Below are 12,222 nucleotides of genomic sequence, written 5' to 3'. Positions count from 1 at the left end.
AAGAGGAGGCTAGATGAACACCTTGCTGGAGTCATTTGACCCCTATACTCTTTCCTGCCATGTCAGGGGGTTGGACTTGATGATCTGCTCAGGTCCCTTCCAACCCTACCAACTATGAAACTGTAAAACAGCAATGAGGGAGGGAATGCCTAGGCGGCATGTACAAAAAAAAAGAATAGACTGATGCCAGAGTCTGGTAGGGAGAAGAGGGAGCAGACACACCCTGGAGAGGAGGAGCATGAAGAATAGCCAAGAAGCAGGCTGTGGAACAGTCCCAGGAACCAGGGGGATGAAGGAGGGACAAACCTGCGGGCAACAGTTGATGTTAGCGACTGAGAGGAGCCCCACAGTTGGGTAAGAGACGCACCGGAGGCTAGCCAGAGGAGTGGCTGCCCAGTGGTGATGACTGGCATGCAGGAAAAAACATAAGAAGTGGCTAAAATAAGACTATATTTTTTATGTTTATATTTTGGTCTGGACTGGATTTTATTTTGTTTGCTTAGTATTTTTAAACTCTTTTATTTTGCGTTAACACCCTGAAAGGAATCCTGGGTGTCAGGTGGCATGAGGCTGGGGTGCTGAGGATGGTGGAGCCCCAGTTTCTCCATTGGGTATTTTGTACATCAGTAAAAATTTATTCAGCCTTGTGTCATGGTGAACATCCTCCCATTGGGGAAAGTGTGTACACAACCCTGTAATAAATGAAAAACAGAATGCTTACCATCAAAGTCATAGGAGGAGAATTTTTGTATCATGACGGAAGAGTTAAGAGTAATACAAGCCCCTTACCCATTGTAGCAGAAAAAAAGACATCTCCCTGTTGTGAGGTAAGAATTGGACTCTTATGTTGGGTCAGGAGGGGTCATGGACCGTGGGAAGAAGTGATACAGATTTTTGGTCCCCAGCAAGGTTAGAGCCTCACTACTATGATTAACCTATGAAAATCCCTTGGGAGGTCGTTTGGGAAAAAGCAAAACTGAAGCTTATCTAACCAAGCAATTTTTTTGGCCACATTTGTATGAAGATGTGAAGAAATTTTGTGCAGGTTGTCCTGAATGCCAAAAGGTTAGTCAAAGGAAACCTCCTAAGGTCCTGATAATCTCTATGCCCATCACCGGGGAACCTTTTTCCTGTATAGCAATGAATGTCATTGAGCCCCTCCCAAAGATTTTGGGGGGTCATCAGTTCATCATAACCTTTATAAATAATGCTACAAGATTCCCAGTGGAGATCCTGCTTAGATCAGTTACAGGATCATGGGTGGCCGAGGAGCTGTTCAATTGGATAGCCTTGGTAGGGAACCCTAAAGAGATAGTGATGGACCAGGGAACCAATTTCATGTCCAATGTTCTGAAAGGTGTGTGTTGAGTTCTCTGAATTAAACACCTGAAAACTTCAGTCTACCACCCTCCAACCAAGGGGTTAGTATAACACTTTAATGGTACCCTAAAGGGGATGTTTAAGTGATGTACACAAGAGGATCCACAAAGATGTGATCTCTTAATACTTCCGTTATTATTTGCAGAATGGGAGGCTTCACAGGCTTCGTTAGGGTATGCCCCATTTGAATTAGTATTTGGACACTGTCCCCGATGGGCCTTTGTGAGTCACTACTGGGAGTCTTGATCTCCGGGTTGTTGGCTACTCCCTTTTCCAGACTAGGGTATTACCGTGGTCGTTCGTCCTCCCACGTCGCCAACCCCGCTGTTGCCTGCCATGACTTGCTGTTACACTAGTGGGGCAGGGCTAGTTCATGGGTCCCGCAGTGGCCTGGGTCTGACTTGCTGGTGGCACACGGGGCTCTGCCACCCCTACCCCCCCAGCCTCACGCCACCTGTGGCCTCCACTTCCCTGTGCCCACTCAGTGATGGTCCTGCAGGCTTCTATAACGGCTCTCGTCTTTGAGTTTTCCCCAAAAGCCTTGGGTTACTCCTGCCCTGGTGTCGATTCCTTTGCACCAGCCTGAATTGGTGCCTTAGCCCCTACTACAATAGATACCTCACCACAGACCCATCACCCTACACACCATGTGCTACATGCCTCCTCAAAGGGTTCTACTGAACCGGCTACCTCGCTGACCCACCACCTGCTCCCTATTATCGTTCCCAGGAGTAGCACCTCTCAGCTGTTTTAGAGTTGCACTCCTTATCCCTCAATCAGCGTCCTCTATTCTTGGCGGCGATCCCGCCCCAATCTCTCGCCAGCCAGGTGATCCTTCGGCCTCTTGCCCCTCTTCAGTGACTCCTGCACCGACCGCCTTGGCACTTACTTCAGAGTGCTCTGAATCCTCCTGGGTTGTCTCAATCTTCATTCGCTCACCCGATCCAGCGCTTCGGGGTCGATCCACTGGCGTTCCAGTCGTCACTCTTCCCCTCTGAGCCACTGTTCTCTCCGGCATGCTGGCTCTTCTCTAGCTGTCCAGCGGGGCTAGTGTCGGGGATAGCCCTGACAGCCGTTTGCTCCCCTCCCTATCCGCTGCCTCCGGAGTGGCGGCCGCCAGTTTTAAATCTGCCGGCTGGCGTCTGATGTCACCATCAGCTGCTGGCCACAGCTGTACATAGAAGCAGCTAATGAGCGGTGCGGGCTCTCCCTCCATTGCAGCGTCTCTCCTGTCCTGCTCTCCCGGTAAGTTTCCTTTGCTTTCTCGGCCCCTGGGACAGACACACATCTAGGAACCTCCTTGATATTGTACAGGAGGGGTGCGAAGATAGTAAAGAGAGCAGAGTCGAGTCAATGCAATATGTAACCTCCTTAAAGGAAAGATTGGGTAAAGTGAATAGACTGGTGGGGGAATAGCTGAGGACAACACAGGAAAGTCAAAAGGAAAGATATGACCGGGAAACACAAGGATGGGAATTGAAGGTAGGACAAAGGGCATTGTTAGTATTATTATCTAGTTCAACCAGTAAGTTTTTTGAAATGCTGGCAGGGGCTTTTGAAATCAGCAAATGAGTAGGTCCCGTACACTATGAAGTGCTGCATCCAAGACATATATGGGAGAAACAAATTTTCCATGCTAACCTCTTAAAACTATGTTGAGAAAAAGAAGGTTTTTTAATAACTTCAACAAGGAAAGGGGAGGAATTGGGCCTGGAGGCTGGGGAAGAGGGATCAGAAGGTCAGGACATTAGGCTAGGAGAGCAACTTATGCAAGGCCTACGTCATCAGTTACAGAAGTTGATAAGGGAATTCTCAGATGTATTCAGTGAAAACTTAAGTAAGGCACGGGGAGTGAAACATAAAATAACAACTCCTGAGGGAAGCATAGTAAGGGAAAAGTGGAGAAGGATCCCCTTCCATAAGTATCAGCACATTAAGGACGAGTTTCAAAAAATGTTGCAGCAAGGGATTATTACTACCTCACAGAACCTGTGGTGAAGCCTGCTAGTAACAGTACCCAAGGCTGACAGAGTAATCTGGCTGTGTACAGACTTTAAAAAACTCAGCTTGATAACTCATTTTGATGCCTTCCCTATGCCCCAGGTAAGAGATTTGTTAGAGCAGATAAGAAAGGCAAAATTCATCTCCACATTAGACTTAGTTAAGAATATTGGCAAATACCGCTAAGAGCTGAAGATCAAGTAAAGACAGCCTTTAGGACCCCTTGGGGGCTCTACAAATTTAAAAGAATGCCATTTGGGTTGAATGGAGTAGAAGCCATGTTTCAAAGACTGATGTACTGAATGTTAGCACCCCACCATAGTTATGCGATAGCATATATTGATAACATTGTAACTTATACTAATGGGTGGGAACATCATCTTGAAGCAATAAGAGTCATGTTAAGAAAGCTTAGACAGATGGAGATGATGGCTAACCCCAAGAAGTGCACACTGGGTCAAGCACAAACTCAATACTTGGGATTTGTAGTCTAACAAGGACAAATAAAACCTCTTGCTGACAAAGTGGAGGCAATAAGAAACTATAAACAAAAGACAAATGAGTGCCTTTTGGGGGTTAGCAAGCTACTATCATGAGTTTATTCCAATTTTTGCAGAAAATACGAATCTGCTCACTTATGCCATTAAAAGAAAAGGACATGACCTAGTGGTATGGAATAAACAATGCAAAATGGCATTCACAGCTACCAAAAATGCTTTATGTCAAGATGTGGTGCTTCACACTCCTGATTTTTCCAAGTCTTTCGTATTACAGGCTGATGCCTCTGGAGAAGCCATTGGGGTTGTATTATCCCAAGTGACAAGTGGACATGAAAGACCAGTGGCATATGCTAGCTGGAAATTAAATAAACATGAAAGAAGGTATGCTACCATTGAGCAGGAGTGCTTAGCCCTCAGGTGGAGCATAGAGTATTTCCAATATTATCTGTTAGGGTGGGAGTTTAAGCTAATAACAAACCACACTCCCCTGAAGTGGCCACAATTGGCTAAAACAGACAATGCCCTAATCATGAGATAGCTTCTCACAGTGCAACCTTTCCAATTCTCTGTTGAACATAGGCTGGGCAAAACCAATGTCATAGCTAATTTCCGTCCACAATGTTATATGGCTACAGATCCCAGAGCGGAAAAATTGTCACCAAAAGATGGCAGAGCCAAGGGGACAGAAGTGCCAGGTTCTAAAAGAAAATTGCCAAAAGGCATCTTAAGTGGAGGGAAATGTCAAAGAGAGACATGGCAAGAGGTTGTTTTCCCTGCAGGGAAACCAGACTCCTCTGGGCTTGCCTGAAAACACTGGGACACAGCAGAGAGGAGGGGGCTGTCTGGGAGTGAATGCTGACTGCAGATGAGCCAGCAGAGCTCAGCTCAAAGCAGTCCTGAGCTGAGAAGTGATGCAAGGAGAAGCCCTGAACCGGGGAGCAAAGCCAGCAGCCCTGACCTGGGGAGAGATGGGGGAGCTGCCCCAAGGTGGAGAGAGATGTCGGGAAGAGTGGCAAAGGGGGGAAATGCCCAGGTGGCGTGGCCAGAAAAAAACAATAGAATGATGCCAGAGTCCAGGAGGGAGAAGAGGGAGTGGACACACTCTGGAGAGGAGGAGCATGAAGAACAGCCAGGAAGCAGGCTGTGGAAGAGTCCCAGGAAGCAGGGGATGAAGGAGGAATGAGCCTGTGGGCAACAGTTGATGCTAGCAGCTGAGAGAAGTCCCACGGTTGGGTAAGAGATGGACCAAAGGTGAGCCGGAGGAAGTGGCAGCCTGGTGGCGATGACTGGCATGCAGGAAAAAAACAGCAATATAGGTTTAAACATAAGAGTCACAGACAGTGGTTAAAACAAGACTTTTTGTATGCTTACATTTTGGTCTGAACTGGACTTTATTTTGTTTGTTTACTGTTTTTAAACTTTCATTTTGCATTAACAGCCTGAAAGAAATCCAGGGTGTCAGGTGGCGTAAGGCTGGGGTGCAGGGGATGGTGGAGCCCCAATTCTTCCATTGGATCTTTTTCAAATTGGTAAAAATTTTCTTCTGCCCTGTGTCATGATGAACATCCTCTCATTGGGGAAAGTATGTACACAACCTTGTAATAAATAAGTCCAGAATACTTACCATCAGACTCATGGCAGGTGAGTTTTTGTATCAACAGGGAAGGTTTAAGGGTAATGTAAAACCCCTTACCCATTGTAGCAGGTAAATAAAATGTCACAAGCCCTAAAGCACCCACCATCAACAACTACCATGAAAATAACAAATTCTTGGAGAGAATCATGCTTGTTTTATACAATCCTTTGCTAGCAAAATAAAAATAACTGTACTCAGAGCAAAAATAGAGAGGAAAATTACATTATGGGAGGGAAATACTCGAGTGCTGTAGTAGGAATCTTGGAATGACTATCCTCTGTTGTTCACTTTTTCAGGCCTTAATGGCTTTTCAACTTTATTATTGACCCCTGAATTTCAGTTTTTCTAGAGGAGCCAATTGTCTGTTTTGGGAAAAAAAGAGTTTGATCCAAAACTAATGGAATAAAATAGTTTTTTTCCCCATTCAATTAAATGGGCTTTGGACCATATTAATTAGAAAACATGTTAGGAAGATATATTCTACTATCTGTGATAAGTTGAAAGATCCACTTTCACTTGAAAATGGTAATTACAAAATTGTGCTTTGTCTTCAAAAGAAAACCCAAGAAAACTGACAAGAAAGACCACAGAACAGTAACAGCACTAGAAGTTGTATTTAAAATGTAGTTCAAGAAGGATTGATAGCCTTCAGTTCAAGTAAACAGGAGTGAATTGAAATTATTTTAGAACTTCTTGTTTCTGCAGCTGAGTTGTTACATTGAGAGGATTAGGTGCATGTGCTTTTTTTGTGTTAGGATGATTAGTATCTGCCACAACTGACTGTGTGCAAAATAAACCCTATCTATTGCCTCTTTACTGTGGCTAATTTAAATGTCTTTTGTTCATTCATTACAATACATTTTCTGCAAACTCATCAAGGCATTAACTTAAAAACAAACAAAAAACAAATCGTGATCTGGAATCGGTTGTGACATTAAAGTGACATTCAGCCCTTTAATTTGGTCTAAGCTACAGCTGAGTCCAATTTTGTCTGTTCATTGGAGTAAATTAAAAGACCATACTGTGTCTTTCACTCATCATGATACAAAGGGCTGCTCAGTACTTGAAACATAGTTGTCAAGAGAAGTAATTCTAACATAAACAGTATTGCAGATATAAAATAACTGGGTGATCAGCAAACCTAGTTAACGTCTGGGTTAAGAATGCAATAGAAACTTTCCAACCTCCATCTATTTTGGATGCCACTCAGTCAATTTGCAAATGTTTAAATTCTGACCATGCATGATCTGCATGGCTTTTCACATCATACTTCAGCAAGTTGGAGCCTGAATACTTTGTTGAGTACATGGTTTTAGCTGAGTTTAGCTAGGCTATTTGGAGTTGCCTCCCTTTTTATTAACTGGTATCTCACAAGAACCATTCACTTTAATGAAGTTCATTCACAGTAGGTCTTACCTCCCCTTTCTTAGATCTTTTTAATAGCATTTAAATAGTCAAGGCTGTTAATGCACAAATTGTAAAAATTAGAACAGAACAGAAATCTTTGAATGTATTGCAAACTACTTTCAATTATGAAAAAATATTTGTTTATTTGTTCTGGTTTTTTCTTTGAAAAGTTGATGCAAAGAATAGTTTCACAGAAGCTCTCTCTTCTTTGACTAGTTCTAGATGCAAGTCAATTGTCATGTAAGTTATGTCCCAAACAGTGTGAATAAAAAAGGTCACGTTTTACAGAGCCATCTTTTCAAACTGTCTGAATTCACACAAACTTTACTACATGTGTTGCCCTTCATATTTTAATAGTTATCCCTGCAAATCTGAGAGCTAAGTACTTAATTATATTTTCATTGAAAATATAATTAACAGTATGTTCAAGTCAAAATTTATGTTATTGGTTTTGCCTGATTTTTGGAGGGTAAAGCACCGGGAATTTATGAATCATGTGAGTGTTCCCAAGTTGAATTTTTTTTGTCCCCAAAATAGTTTCAATAGAAAAAAGTCAGTTAGCATTAAAACTAACTTCTAATAATCCTCATTCTCTCTGGCCTCCATATTTGGGATTTCCCTGTATTTTATGTGGCTAGGACCTGTACTTTTGGAAAAAGAGACTAAGAATTCAATTATGTTTTCCTTGTAACAGTCTAAATAACCATGTTTTACAACCAGAGACAAGTGTGACCTGTGAGGTACCATGGTTTTGTTACAATGTGTCACCATCAAAATGCTCTGTTATACTTTATGACTCATGAGCCCTAAAAGAGTCCTCTTTGTTTATGGATATCTAAACTTGTTCTGACATGAGAAAGAGGTTAAGGTGTCATGTAGTACAGAGAGAGTGTGATTTATGAAAAAATCCAAAAAACCCACTATGTCTGTAAGTCACAGCTTTATGAAATACTGTTCGGTACTTCAAAGGCTTTTGTGAACACAAAAGGAACTATATAAAATGCTTTTAAGTTATTTTTTTTGCCCTAAGGGACATCCAATATGACTTTTTACTAATAAGAATTTTGTAGTCCTATAATGCTCCATGCAAAAACTTTCAAATGCTTTACAAACACTAATGAATTAAGATGTAGATACAATCTGAAAAGTGGCTAAACATGGCAATGCCTTTCTCAGTTGATCTATTCTTGGTGACATTTCAATTTCTTGCAAATTAATGTTCTTACAGTTGCATATGTATTTTTACTCCTGATAGCATTTTAGAAACAGTATCACTCTGGGGGATAAGTTACATTCTCTTTCTGGTTTGTGTGTCCTCAATAGTATCATTGCTTAAGTTCTAAATGTATTTCTAGTTGGATACATTTTAACTGTGAGACTCCTAGTTGGTCTGCCTAATTTTTAGATGGGTCTCCCAGGAATAGGAACAGTGTTGGCTTTCTTATTTTTCACTGCAGGCAAGAGAGAGACTGGCTTAGTTGTTTTGTTATATAAATGGAATACAGGAAAATGGAAAAGTTGGTGTGAGTTAATGTACTGTTCAGAGGAAGCTTAGGTGTAGTGAGTTCTGTATCTATGGAACCAGTCAGGTTAGTAGTCATTTGTAATATACCTTGTATGGTAGTAATTTGCAAAGATCCTCCTCAGAAGTTTGTCTACTTAGGAATTTTTACTGACCAGCAGTTTCACTGTTTTAGGGGAATCCATTAGACCTGTAGTTGTGGGGAGACGCTCTCCCCTTGTCTCCCCTCCAGTCTCTAGGGGCCAAGTCCATGTCAGGTTTAAATTAGGATAGGGATGAGAGTCCAGGGGCATGCCCACATGTGTAAGTAATGCAAAGCAATACACTCCAGAGTTTATTGCTCTGGAGTTTATTGCTCCTGGGTGCACCATTTGAATGTGCACCTGGGAGCAATAAAGTCCAGAGCAATAAACTCTGGAGCTTATTGCCATTTGAATGTTTGCCCAGGAGTGCAGCATCTTGAGATGGGTTGGACCAGGCCCAGCTGGTGGGGGATCTGGGGGGTCAGCCTGCCAGCCTGGAGCTGCTCCCCCCAGCTCAGTGTGTTGTGGAGAGGCTGGCTGGGGCATGAGGCAGCCTCCGCACTGAAGCACCCTCATGCCCCAGTCAGCTGGGGCAGTATCTACTAGGGCTGTATGAAGCTTCAGTCCCTGATTCAATTCAGTGGAGATTTGGTTCAATTCAGTGGCTGAATCTCCGAATCCACATCTAATCAGAGGACCCTTTAATTTCTCTGAATCAAATCAGAACCCTCTGAATCAATGTGGAGATTCGGACATAGAAACAGCTTTAAATTTTTTCTACATACCTCTAGGTAGCAGGGTTCTTGTGAGTGCTGCAGTGCATGGAGTTTCCCACAGAAGCATGGGGGTGCTCTTCAGCATGCTCGGCAGCAAACCCAGAAGCGGACTAGAAGTACTTCCAGTCTGCTTCCGGGTCTGCCAGGGAGCATGCCGGGGATCACCCCTGCAACCCTTGGCTTGGTGATTGGTGCCTTCTGGGTCTGGGGAGGCACCCAGGATCCCCCTGCGGCTATTTACCAAGCCAGGGAGTCTCAGGGACCGCCCCCCCAGCGTGCTTCCTGGCAAACCCAGAAGTGGACCAGAAGTACTTTCAGTCCACTTCTGGGTTCACTGCCGAGCATGTGGAGGGCCTCCCCACACAACTGTGGGACACTCCATGCGCCCCAGCATTGCAGCATTCACAAGCTGCACCTGCTACCTCAAGGTATGTAGAAAAAACTTTTAAAGCTGTGTCTATGTTTAAATAACTGATTCTCTGAAGTAGCATCGAATCTTCAGATTTGGATTTGGCCGAATCAAATCAGGGACAGTGATCTGAATCAATGAATCGAATGAGTGTTCCTGATTTGGGCTGAATCTGAATCGAATAGGGCCTGCTTTGCACACCCCCAGTATCTACACATGTGCTGCTGTGGAGTTTTTTACTGTGAAGTTTTTAAAATTAGTTTATTCCTGCCTAATGGCCTTACACATATAGATGCTAAGATGTTTACTGTGCAGCTAATTATGTAGAATCCAAGCTCCTAATCTTTAGTGAACTTTTCTTATGTCCTTTTCAGCTCCTCCCTAGATTCAAATTTGAAAAGATTGTCTCCCTCTTCAAGTGAAACTTTCAGAAAGTTTTGATAATTTGCAGTTGCAAATACCTCTTGTCAGATTTTCTCTTTGGAAAATGTGTAAAGCTCTCATTAGTTGATTATCAGTGATCAAAAAGCTGACTCACTACCACAGATCCTAGTTTTCTCTGTCTAAAAATCACACATTCTCTGATACCACCCCCCTCACCACAAATTCTCTGATTTAAAAACTCCCCAAATTTGTGATTAAAATGAAACTATCAGTTGAAAACAAGGCTTTATGCTATATTAGCATTTTAAAGAAATTTGGAAGCCTACCTGTGCCTGAATCACTATAATAAAATAAATTCTAAATACCTATACATTTTGGCATTTGATTTGGGGGTTTTTATCATGGAAAATCAGAGCTCCCCCTGCCCACTTTGCTCACCAGGACAAGGGTCCAGCTGTGACCTGTCCTCTGCCACTGCTTTGTGGTGCTGAGCGGCCCTGGCACGCTGGTGCCCTGCCCATGCCATTGCCCCTCACTCCCAAGCCACAGCCCTGCTGGTGCTCCTAACTTCCTAGTAACAGTCCCTCAGCCCTGCTGGTTTGCCTCACACCTCATCCACAGTCCCCCACCTTCCCAGCCCTGCTGGAGGGTGTCCCCAGCTGCCAGGACTATGGATCCATAGGGCCAGGGACCTAGGTCCAGAGCCCTCTGCCCTCTGCAGCAGCACCCAAACCCTGGCTGTCACCTGTGGGAGGCAGAAGCTGCGGCGGCAGAGCAGAGCATTCCCCTCCCACACAGGTGGCACGGCCAGAGTGGAGCCTGTTTGCAGGGGAGGGGTTGCAGGCTCCCCACCATGCTGCCCTGCCCCAGGGCCTAGCTGTGCTGTGCGTTCTGGCCCCAGGCTGCAAGCCCCATGCCTCAAAACAGCTGGACAGCAGCCCCAACCCCAGCCCTGCCCAACTCCCTCCCTCACTATGGGGGCCTCAATTCATGCCCCCAAGTAGGCTTATCTGAGGGGAGCTGCTCTCCAGGCTGCCTGGTGGCCATGTGCATGTTGGATTTTCAGTGACTGGATACTTTAGGAATTGGTAATTATTTCTTATAGAGAAGTAGAGCTGGAAGGAACCTCCAGAGGTCAGTTTAGATCAACGCCCCCTGACTGAGGCAGGATCATCCCTATCCCAGTCATTCCAGAGAAACCATCATCTAAATTCTACGTAAGACTGCCATCAACTCTGAAACAACATAGACCTAACACTCTAAGCTGCCACAAATAAAACAGGGGAACTGTGGCAACCAATGTCCTGCTTCTATAAAATGTTGTTAATATGCACTCAATAGGTCCTGGGATTCTGTTGTCATTAACTGGCTGAGCTTTGTTGTAATTTTGCTTTTGTTTTGTGTTTGAAGTTCTTTTTCTCATGTTCTTTGCAATTGTCTAAAAGGCTTCTTTATCTTCCTTACTGCATTAGCTACAGGCATCATGGGCTAATGTGAGAACTAGGCTTAGGTTTGGGGTTTTGAAAAGTGTTTTTCATTTGCGGCTGTGCAAGAAAGCAAAAATATGATTTGAATGAACCCAAAACAAATAATAAGGGTCTAAAATACAATTTTTATAAATTCCATGATGCATTTGAGGCTGATTCATGATTTTTTAAATGCTTAGGAGTTATCAGTCTCCCTCATCTCTCCCAGGCTCATTAGACATTTTTACACATGCTCTGGAAGGTGGAAGGCAGCACTTCAGTGTGGCTCTCAAGCCACACTAATTAAAGTGCCTCTGCGTCTCATGCATCAGGATCCCTTCATTTAAAAATGGCAGTGGGGGCACTTACCTAAAGCTCATTTGATGAGCTTTAGATCAAGCATTCCTTCTACCATTTTTAAGTGTGGGAATGCTGATACAGGAGATGCAGGAGTCTGCTGGATTACGGTAATTGCCATGCTTTAGCAGACTCAATTGATCGAGTTTGCTCTGACGTGCTAGAATTCCAGTGCAACAGAGCAGCCTCTGTGCTCATGTATAGGCACCCGTTTAGTCCATTCTTCTCTCATTCTTGCAGCCTCCAACCCCATTCCTGATAACATATTCTCTTTTTTCCCCCAGCAGTTTTCCATATACTGTAGAATCTACCAGGTTGATAGTCATAGTTTCATAGTTTCATAGTTTCATAGATTTAGGGT

Source organism: Gavialis gangeticus, unplaced genomic scaffold (assembly GCF_001723915.1).
Source record: "Gavialis gangeticus isolate Ggan-Ray unplaced genomic scaffold, GavGan_comp1, whole genome shotgun sequence".
Classification (NCBI taxonomy): Eukaryota; Metazoa; Chordata; order Crocodylia; family Gavialidae; genus Gavialis; species Gavialis gangeticus.
This window is presented reverse-complemented; position numbering follows the sequence as displayed.